Source organism: Esox lucius, chromosome 20 (genome assembly GCF_011004845.1).
Source record: "Esox lucius isolate fEsoLuc1 chromosome 20, fEsoLuc1.pri, whole genome shotgun sequence".
NCBI lineage: Eukaryota > Metazoa > Chordata > Actinopteri > Esociformes > Esocidae > Esox > Esox lucius.
In genome coordinates this window covers 3,324,955-3,334,895 of record NC_047588.1, presented here as the reverse complement: position 1 = coordinate 3,334,895, position 9,941 = coordinate 3,324,955, and the positions used below count along the sequence as shown (strand labels likewise).

Here is a 9,941-nt window from a genome sequence, read left to right as displayed (position 1 = left end):
CATAGGCAGCCGTCGCCTGGTAGGTTTAGGGTCTAGCGAGCAGCGACTGGGCTGTGGGAAGATAGGGGCAAGTAACTGTTAGGAGCTTGGCTGCAGCTTTGTAAAAGTGTCTACCGCCGGCCCACTGTCAATTTAATAATTTGTGATCACACTAGCGAGTGGTCCTTGATGCTACTGTAGAGCCACCGGTCAACCAATGACTCAGTGCCATCTGGGCAATCCTCAATTGACTGACCTGATAAATAATGGTGAAATAAATAACTAAAGGGGTCATATGGAATGTTTTTACTGTACTATTAGCATGAATAAAAGCATGAATGACCAGATATTGGAAAATATGAATGTCACTATGATTACTTGGAAGAATGAATGAATTGTGCTGTGCACAGGTCGAGCAATTATAACAATAAAGTAATGCTGGTAACTGCTTGGGATGATGTGCCCCCACGGTTCCTATAAAACCGTACACACTGTCTCACAGAATCTTATTGACTAAGATTCTGAGCCACAATAAAGTACTAATGGGTAATCGTAGAACCATAGTTATACTCGTAACTTCTACTTCATACCTTTGAGACCGTCAGCACGGTAGAAATTATGGATGAGTCATACCAACAAGGTCACTTGAATCAACTCCACTAACTTCAAGTTAAAGAGAAGAAGGCAATGGGAGAATTGCAGAACCCAGTGTGTAGCAGGATGTGACATTCATATTGATAATGTACATGGTCATGACCAGGTATCAGCAGCAAATTTCTCAGCCAGGGGGACGCCTCTCAGAGCAGCCCAGTATGTGGCAACAATCCTGGATAGGGACACACCACACCCTCCTGGTTAGACCATCCTGATTCTTTATAGGCCTGAGCGATGACATCCACAACCCAGTGTGAAAGCCTCTGCTTGTGCAATGCATGACACTGACTTCGCCGAAACACAGGAAAAGCTGGTCTGACATCCTGATGGTACCAGAAGTTTGAATGTAACGCCTGAGTGAATGGAATGGACACAGGAAATGTCCTCCTCCTCAACATTCCGAAAAGGAAGGTAAAAGTAAGCCTCCAGCTCTACTGCTTGGTTTATGTGAAGGGTGACAGAACATTGGGCAGAAAACCTGGATTCGGCCAGAAGGTCACACCCAGATTGTCTGCCTTCCATTGCAGCCAGTTTGGACTCTGAGAGTGCATGTACTGAGAGTGCATGTAACTCACTCGTTTTGCAGAAGAAATAGCCAATGTGAGCCGCTGTGTCTTAGACCCATAACAGGAGCTCATCAATGGTCCTGCCCTGAAATCTGAGACAGTGGGCGCCATCCTTCAAGACCTCATCGGGTGAAAGCATCAGTTCTGCTATGCAGTCATCTACTTTATGTGTATGCAACCAACCAATGTTATTTTGCATCGTACATGGCAGATAGTGTCCTACAATCCTTGACTAAGTGGGCTAGGGCCCATGGGTCTGCCCAGCAAGTTCCTTAAGGAAGGCTGACGAGGTCGTCAAACTAAATGGCGTTGCAGCTGGGCCTTTCCTAAAAAAACAGGTTGGTGACGGGCTGATGCCTGGGGTTTATCGAGTTATTACCTAGCCAAGGCTGACCAAAAGACCACACTTAAAGAGGCAGAACTTTCTTGTGACTCCGTGTTGTCAGGAAAGACTCCTCTGACCCATCCTTAGCATTGATGATGAATGGGTCTGAATTGTTGGCACAGCTTTTGTGACCCTGGATATGTTATCATTCAACTTGACAAAGCATTGGCTGTAAGCCAGAGCAGAAAGCAGGTCTTCATCAGAGTCCTCCAACGAGTCCCCTAAACTTGAAGGGGTGCTAGATGGCCCTGACTCAGGGCTTGAAGGAATGCAGAAAGGTCTGCATTATCTCTGAGGATAAAGTCAACTCTTTGGTTTTGGATTTCTTTACTTGAGGGCTGCCACAAGCTTTGTAGTTGCTACCCCTCTTGGCGGCCTTGGGAGTGTCCTGGCAAGCGACATCAGGCGCTGGCAATTTATCAGAAAAAACAAGGTCTTCAACCAAGGCCAAACAAGCTTCCCTCACTCCTAAAGGAAGAATGGTTGCAGTTAATACAGAGGTCAGAGAAAACCTCTCATAGGTGACCCACTCCCAGGCATTTCGAGCATAGGTCATGACTGTCTTCCAGTAATAGTTCAACCCCACAGAAGAAGCAGCTGTGCATACCTAACATTATGGCAATATAGCTAACCAACAATGGTATTCATATATTTAAGTTAAATGGAAGACATAACGTGTTAAAGAGTGGGCAATTTATGTGAAACACAAATGCACGTCATTTGTACGGTTAGGTAAACTGGGCTGCCAACCTTCCAGTGCAGCGCTCCGAAAGACTAAAGCTATTCCAGTGTAAGACCCAATCGAGTATTACACAGTCATTGAACTACCGCAGCCCAAAGACCTAGGTAATGATGCATTAGCGGAGGATTACTCACAAATGATAAGTTAGCACTGGAGAATGGTGGCAAACACCTATGCTAGCTGGTGGGCTAACCAGTACAGACAGGCAAGCACGTCAAATACTCTGTGTCCGAGATATAACCCATTTAAACTTTCTCGTAGGTCTGTTTATCAGTTTTGATTGATGTTTATACTTTATACTCGTATTAGTCAGTCGCAGGACTATCCCTCCAACCTTAAACTAAGAATGTCACGAAAATCAATATTTTGATAACAATTTGGTATGGTTTATTACCAACAGTTCTGATTTCCATTTTCCACACTTTCGGTATTATCGAGTGTACCTGTAACAACTCGTCGCGGTGTAGTGTTGGAGGAACCAGGCGCAGGCAGTACTCTCGTTCGTGGGTTTTTATTAAAACAACAAACAAACCAAACACGAACGGAAAACGAAACTAACTACTGATGAAAATAAAGTGCGCGACAACGCGTCTTAACAATCAACATTCAACAGTAATTTAACAACACTCACCGGTATACTAACAGACAGCAACAATGACAAGCAACAGCAACAATGATCCACAATGTGGGGAGCAGAGGGGAAACATATATATACACATACAAACGAGCTAGATTGGGACCTGGTGTGGAAGATGGGAAACATGTGACAGTCCGGGATGTGTTCGTGAGAATATGGGAACTTGTGGAAATATGGCACGGTGGCGCTGCTGCTCACCGCACCATGACAGTACCCCCCCCCAAAGGCCCGGCCACCGGACGGGCCAAGACAAACCCCAGCCCAAGGGAGGGGGGGCGGAACCCCCATCGGCACAAACCCGCCGAGGGGGCGGAACAGCCGAGACTAACCAGGGTGGCGGAGCCGTCGGGACAGGCCGGGGAGGCAGAACCGGCTGAAGATCAGGAGCCGGCGGAGGGTCAGAGGCCGGGAGAGCCGACGGAGGGTCGGTAGCCGGCGGAGGGTCAGAGGCCGGGAGAGCCGACGATGGGTCGGTAGCCGGCGGATGGTCAGAGGCCGGGAGAGCCGACGATGGGTCGGTAGCCGGAAGAGGGTCAGAGGCCGGGAGAGCCGACGATGGGTCGGTAGCCGGCGGAGGGTCAGAGGCCGGGAGAGCCGACGGTGGGTCGGTAGCCGGAAGAGCCGACGGTGGGTCGGTAGCCGGAAGAGCCGACGGTGGGTCGGTAGCCGGAAGAGCCGACGGTGGGTCGGTAGCCGGAAGAGCCGACGGTGGGTCGGTAGCCGGAAGAGCCGACGGTGGGTCGGTAGCCGGAAGAGCCGAAGGAGGGGCGCCGGGGCGGCCGGGACAGGAAGGGGCGCCGGGGCGGCCGGGACAGGAAGGGGCGCCGGGGCGGCCGGGACAGGAAGGGGCGCCGGGGCGGCCGGGACAGGAAGGGGCGCCGGGGCGGCCGGGACAGGAAGGGGCGCCGGGGCGGCCGGGACAGGAAGGGGCGCCGGGGCGGCCGGGACAGGAGAGGGCGGTGGCAGCCAAACCCCGGCAAGCTCAGGCGGTGCAGGCCACTCCTCCTCGGCCTCAGGCGGTGCAGGCCACTCCTCCTCGGCCTCAGGCGGTGCAGGCCACTCCTCCTCGGCCTCAGGCGGTGCAGGCCACTCCTCCTCGGCCTCAGGCGGTGCAGGCCACTCCTCCTCGGCCTCAGGCGGTGCAGGCCACTCCTCCTCGGCCTCAGGCGGTGCAGGCCACTCCTCCTCGGCCTCAGGCGGTGCAGGCCACTCCTCCTCGGCCTCAGGCGGTGCAGGCTGCTGCCACTGGCAGGAAGGAGGCGCTGGCTGCTGCTCCAATGCAGCAGGGGGCGCTGACTGCCGCTGCTGGCTGGTAGGAGGCGCTGGCTGCTGCTCCAATGCAGCAGGGGGCGCTGACTGCCGCTGCTGGCAGGTAGGAGGCGCTGGCTGCTGCTCCAATGCAGCAGGGGGCAATCGGCGCCGTGGCGCAGGGACAGGGGCGGCGGAAGGCCGCGGAGCAGGAAGCGGTGTGCGCCTAATTGCCAGCCTACAGCCTGGCCAGCCTGCACGGGGTCGAGGAGGCCCCGGACATAGAGGGGGCGCCGTCGGGGCTTCCCTCGGGCACCCACTCAGCCCCCCCCTAAAATTTTCATGGGGGGACCTCGGGCTGAGCGTTGGGCGCCTTGCCCTCTTCAGTGCTTTCCCAGACGAAGGGAAGATGTCCCTCCGCAGACGGAATGGGTACCGGGCCAGCAGCTCCTTCGTGCTGGTGATGGCCCGTTGTCTGCACGCCTCCGCGAGTACACGCTCGACACGCTCCACCGTAAAGGGAGCTTCCCGCTCCATGTCTCGGTAGAGGAACGTGCCGAGCATGCATAAGAGGAGGCGGCGATTCCATAGGTGGTCCTCCTCCGTCATAGCCTGCGGGTTCCAGATTAGGTGGATCATTCTGTAACAACTCGTCGCGGTGTAGTGTTGGAGGAACCAGGCGCAGGCAGTACTCTCGTTCGTGGGTTTTTATTAAAACAACAAACAAACCAAACACGAACGGAAAACGAAACTAACTACTGATGAAAATAAAGTGCGCGACAACGCGTCTTAACAATCAACATTCAACAGTAATTTAACAACACTCACCGGTATACTAACAGACAGCAACAATGACAAGCAACAGCAACAATGATCCACAATGTGGGGAGCAGAGGGGAAACATATATATACACATACAAACGAGCTAGATTGGGACCTGGTGTGGAAGATGGGAAACATGTGACAGTCCGGGATGTGTTCGTGAGAATATGGGAACTTGTGGAAATATGGCACGGTGGCGCTGCTGCTCACCGCACCATGACAGTACCAAAGAATATTTGCACAAAATAATGTCAAACCTTTGTATGAAAAACAGAAAATGTTTGACTCAATAACCTGCGCTAATTGACAAATGGAGTGCCGTGTGGAGAAAAACTTTAAAGTAGTCTCTAATACCGACAAGTTGTCTCCCTCATTAATATTTTATTTCCCTTAGCTAACCACAATGAAATAATTAATTTATTGCTCCTTTCTATTTCTGCTTTATTCTATTAACGTTATGATCTGAATGTCAGAGCAGTAGAGCATTTATATTAGGCTACCTGAATTTAATAAACCCTGGCTGCCACGCCCTGATGTGTTTCACCTGTTGTCTTGTCCCCGTCCCTCACCAGGTGTTCCCGGTTCCCTATTAGCCCTGTGTATTTAGACGCTGTTCTCTGTTTGGCAGTTGCCAGATCGTCTTGTCTTGTACAGTAATTCCCTGTGTTCTATGCGTTGTATTATCCACTCTACCTGTTATTCTCTTCCCCGGTTGCGACCCTTGCCTGTTTTTCGGATTTCGAGCCTGCGTGCCTGCCCTCCCCTGTACCTTCGACCATCTGACCGCCCAACAAGAAACACTGCCTGTCCCCCTTGCGAGCCTTCCTGCTACCCTTGTACCTTTGACCATCTGACCTTCCCGATAACGACCCCTGCCTGTCCACCACTACGAGCCTGCCCACTCCCTGGTTATTCAATAAATACTTTGGAATGCCCTCCTCTGCCTCTGTGTCTGCATTTGGGTCCCCGCTTGCTCACCGTTGTGTCACTGGCTGCTAATGTACACTGCTCAAAAGAATTAAGGGAACACTTAAGTCACAATGATCTAAATATATTAAAGATCAAAATCTTTACTGTACTGTGTAATTCGTTGAGAACAAAATCAGGTAACAACGGTCAATGGAAACCAAAATCAACAACTGATTGAGGGCTGGATTCAAACTCACATTGAAAATCTAAGGAAACCTCCAAGGATGTGCTTCTCCAGATCATCACTGACCCACTGCCAAACCGGTTATGTGGGATGATGTTACAGGCAGCATAACATTCACCACAGTGTCTCCAGAATCTTTCACGTCTGTCACATGTGCTCAGTGTGAACCTGCTCTCATCTGAGAAGAGAACTGGGCCCCAATGGTGAACCTGCCAATTCTGGTGTTCTCTGGCAAATGCCAATCGAGCTGCACAGTGCTGGGCTGTGAGCACAGGTCCCACCATGCCGTCATAGAGTCTTTTTCTGACAGTTTGGTCAGAAACATGCACACCAGTAGCCCACTAGAGGTCATTTTGTAGGGCTCTAGCAGTGCTCCTCCTGTTCCTCCTTGCACAAAGGAGCTGATACCGGTCCTAATGCTGGGTTGATGCCCTTCTACGGCCCTGTCCAACTCTCCTTGTGTAATGGCCTGTCTCATGGCATGCTCTCAACACTGTACTGGGAGACACAGCAAACCTTCATGCTACGGCACACAGTGGATATAAAAAGTCTACACACCCCTGTTAAAATGCCAGGTTCTTGTGATGTAAAAAAATGAGACCAAGATAAATCATGTAAGAACATTTTGCACCTTTATTGTGACCTATAACATGATCAATTCAATTGAAAAACAAACTGAAATCTTTGAGGGGATAGAGTAAAAAATTAAAAACTCACAATAACCTGGTTGCATAGGTGTGCACACCCTTAAACTAATACTTTGTTGAAGCACCTTTTGATTTTATTACAGCACTCAGTCTTTTTGGGTAGGAGTCTATTAGCATGGCACATTTTGACGTGGCAATAGTTGTTTTTGTGCCAAAGTTCAACCTTGGTTTCATCAGACCATAACACATTTTCCCATGTGCTTTTGAGGGATTTGATGTTTGTTTTTACAAACTTCAGCCGGGCTTGGATGTTTTTCTTTGTAAGAAAAGGCTTCCGTCTTGCCACCCTACCCCATAGCCCATTCATATGAAGAATATGGGAGATTGTTGTCACATGTAGCACTCAGCCAGTACTTGCAAGAAATTCCTGCAGTTCCTTTAATGTTGCTGTAGGCCTCTTGGAAGCCTCCCTGACCAGTTTTATTCTCATCTTTTCATCAGTTTTGGAGGGACATCCAGTTCTTGGTAATGTCTCTGTTGTGCCATATTTTCTCCACTTGATGATGACTGCCTTCACTGTGTTCCATGGTATATCTAATGCTTTTGTACCCTTCTCCTGACTGATATTTTTCAACAATGAGATCCCTCTGATGCTTTGAAAGCTCTCAGCAGACCATAGCTTTTGCTCTGAGATGCAACTAAGTAAATGTCAGGAAAATCCTACTAGAACAGCTGAACTTTATTTGTGATTAATCAGAGTCACTTTAAAGGATGGCAGGTGTGTAAACATGTGTTAACATGTGTTTCAATGTGATTGGTTAATTCTGAACACAGCCACATACCCAGTTATAAGAGGGTCTGCACACTTATGCAACCAGGTTATTGTGAGTTTTTTATTTTTCCCCCTCAAAGATTTCAGTTTGTTTTTCAATTGAATTGTTCACATTATAGGTCACATTAAAGTTGAAAATTTTCTAACATTATTTATCTTTGTCTCATTCTTTTAGATCACAAGAACCTGGCATTTTCACAGGGGTGTGTAGACATTTTATATCCACTGTATGGATGTTCCATCCTGGAGGAGATGGACTACTTGTGCAACCTGAATGGGCTGCAGGTACCGCTTCATGCTACCAGTAGTGACAAGGACACTAGAACAATGCAAAACTAGAGAAGAATTAGTCAGGTAGGATAAGGAGAGAGAAGTTGTCTGTGGCCACCACCTGCAAAATGCCTTTTTTGGGGGTTGTCTTGCTGTTGCCTCTCCAGTGCATCTGTTGTCACTTTAATTTACACCAAAACAGGTGACATTGATTCACAATCACTTATGCTTCCTAACTGTTGACAGATTGATATCCCTGAAGTTTAATTGACTTGGTGTTATACTGTGATGATTACGTGTACCCTGAATTCTTTTGAACAGTATATAATTTAAATGTTAAAATAATTAATAAAAAACATGTAACACATTGAATGGTGTATTTCTACATTTAACAATTTATTTCAAAATGTATTTCATGGTTGCAGTCACTGTAATAACTATCATTATTGAATCATTCACTGAATCTGTCAATCACTGAATCTGTCACTTTGACCCATTAAATTTGGAAGGGTGGGCTTTACCAAATATGTTTTTTTTATTAGGCATTAACATGTCTGCACCCGGCTGCACTGGATGATTTGATGAGGAAAATGCTTTCTTCTGCAGATGAAATAGAAACAGCCGAAGATATTACAGTGCAGCAGGGTGCAGTAACAATTTGAAATACACCATTGTTACATTTCGTTACATGTTTTCTATGCATTCTTTTATTTATCATTTAAATGATATAGTTCCCTCTTTATTTCATTTTGTATATATTTATTTAATAAAGTCCCTAAAATTCCTCCATAGAGCAGGAGACAATTCTTGTTATTGTTTAAATTGAGTATTTTTATCGTTGGAGGCTGGATTTTACTCAGTGCCCCTTTAAATCCAGACATTAGCTTCCGTTCTCTAAACAAGACTAGAAATCCCATAATGCTTTGCTTTATAAGCTTTAACCGGATGTTGATAGCTTAGATTGATGTAAACAGAACAGCACAGGAGTAAGTAACTGTTAGCGGTTTCATGGTTTCTGGTGAAATCATCTCAGATATGGAACGAAGACAGTCTTGCTATATGAATGCTTATTTTGACCTAGTGGAACAGTAAGTACACATGTTATATTATTGAGTTTTAGTCTGCACAAATGTATGCACAGTCCCATAGCTGTTTATCTTACTTTAGCTAGACAGCCAACTACGTTTTCAATAGACAATATCCGTTTAAGGTTCTTTCGCTCGCTAACTGCATTAAACCTTATTTTTATAATATAATTTTTCCTTTTGAGATGAATACGTTTAGACATTTTGGATAATTTTAACTGAACTGGTAAAAAAAAAAATCCTGGTAGTAGTAACATTTTAGTCAGGCACAGCAGCAGCAGTTACGTTTACGCCGTTATGTTCATTGTGTATGTTTATAATGTATCGCATGTCTTTCTGCAAACTAAATTTAGAGTTAGTTCGGGACCATATGTAACCTATGGATGAACTCCAGGTTCTGAACATGTATTATCTTGGAAATAATGGACGCCCTTCAAGATGAAGAGCGTCCATTATAAGCTAGCCAACACGTTTGTAGGAGATTGATGTTGATGTGGCTTGTAATAAAGCGCATATTCTTTAATAATAGGCTAACTCTATAGCTGCAACACAACAACCATGTAACAAGCAGCTTTGCATTATGACACTATACATGACAGATATGTGATGTGTAATAATATAAATGCTACTCTTTAATAAAGGAGAAGCAAGTCAAAAGCAAGTGCTGTCACAAAGGCGTGGTATTAACGTCCAATCCTGCAAATATGCTTTGTCGACCCTGTTGCCAGTTATTTGGGCTACCATGTCTAAAGGATATAACGTTTCTTACTGCTAGACGACTTTGACTCTGAAAGAGGACTGATTTTTGGGGCATGTTTGGCAGGAGATTCAGTGATGACTGCGTAACTTGTTGATGAGTAACATTCTGCCATTGCTGAGCTGTCTCAGTCACCTGAGGGATATTCCAGAAAAATTGCTTTG

General features: G+C 46.9%; 1 protein-coding gene and 1 long non-coding RNA gene across 2 annotated transcripts in view; one reads left to right on the top strand and one right to left on the bottom strand.

The window, feature by feature from the left end:
• Positions 1 to 270: 270 nt before the first annotated feature.
• LOC117593517 lies at positions 271 to 2,809 on the bottom strand. Its single transcript, XR_004574938.1, has 2 exons — positions 2,770 to 2,809; positions 271 to 2,052 (listed from the first exon to the last, which is right to left on the bottom strand). It is a non-coding gene; the product is annotated as an uncharacterized LOC117593517 (long non-coding RNA).
• Positions 2,810 to 8,883: 6,074 nt separating this feature from the next.
• Positions 8,884 to 9,941, top strand: part of fbxl4 (F-box and leucine-rich repeat protein 4) — a 16,050-nt gene continuing 14,992 nt past the window's right edge. Inside the window, exon 1 of the mRNA XM_013132085.3 lies at positions 8,884 to 9,023. The gene's annotated coding sequence lies outside the window, so the exon portion shown is untranslated. The remainder of the gene's footprint in view (positions 9,024 to 9,941) is intronic.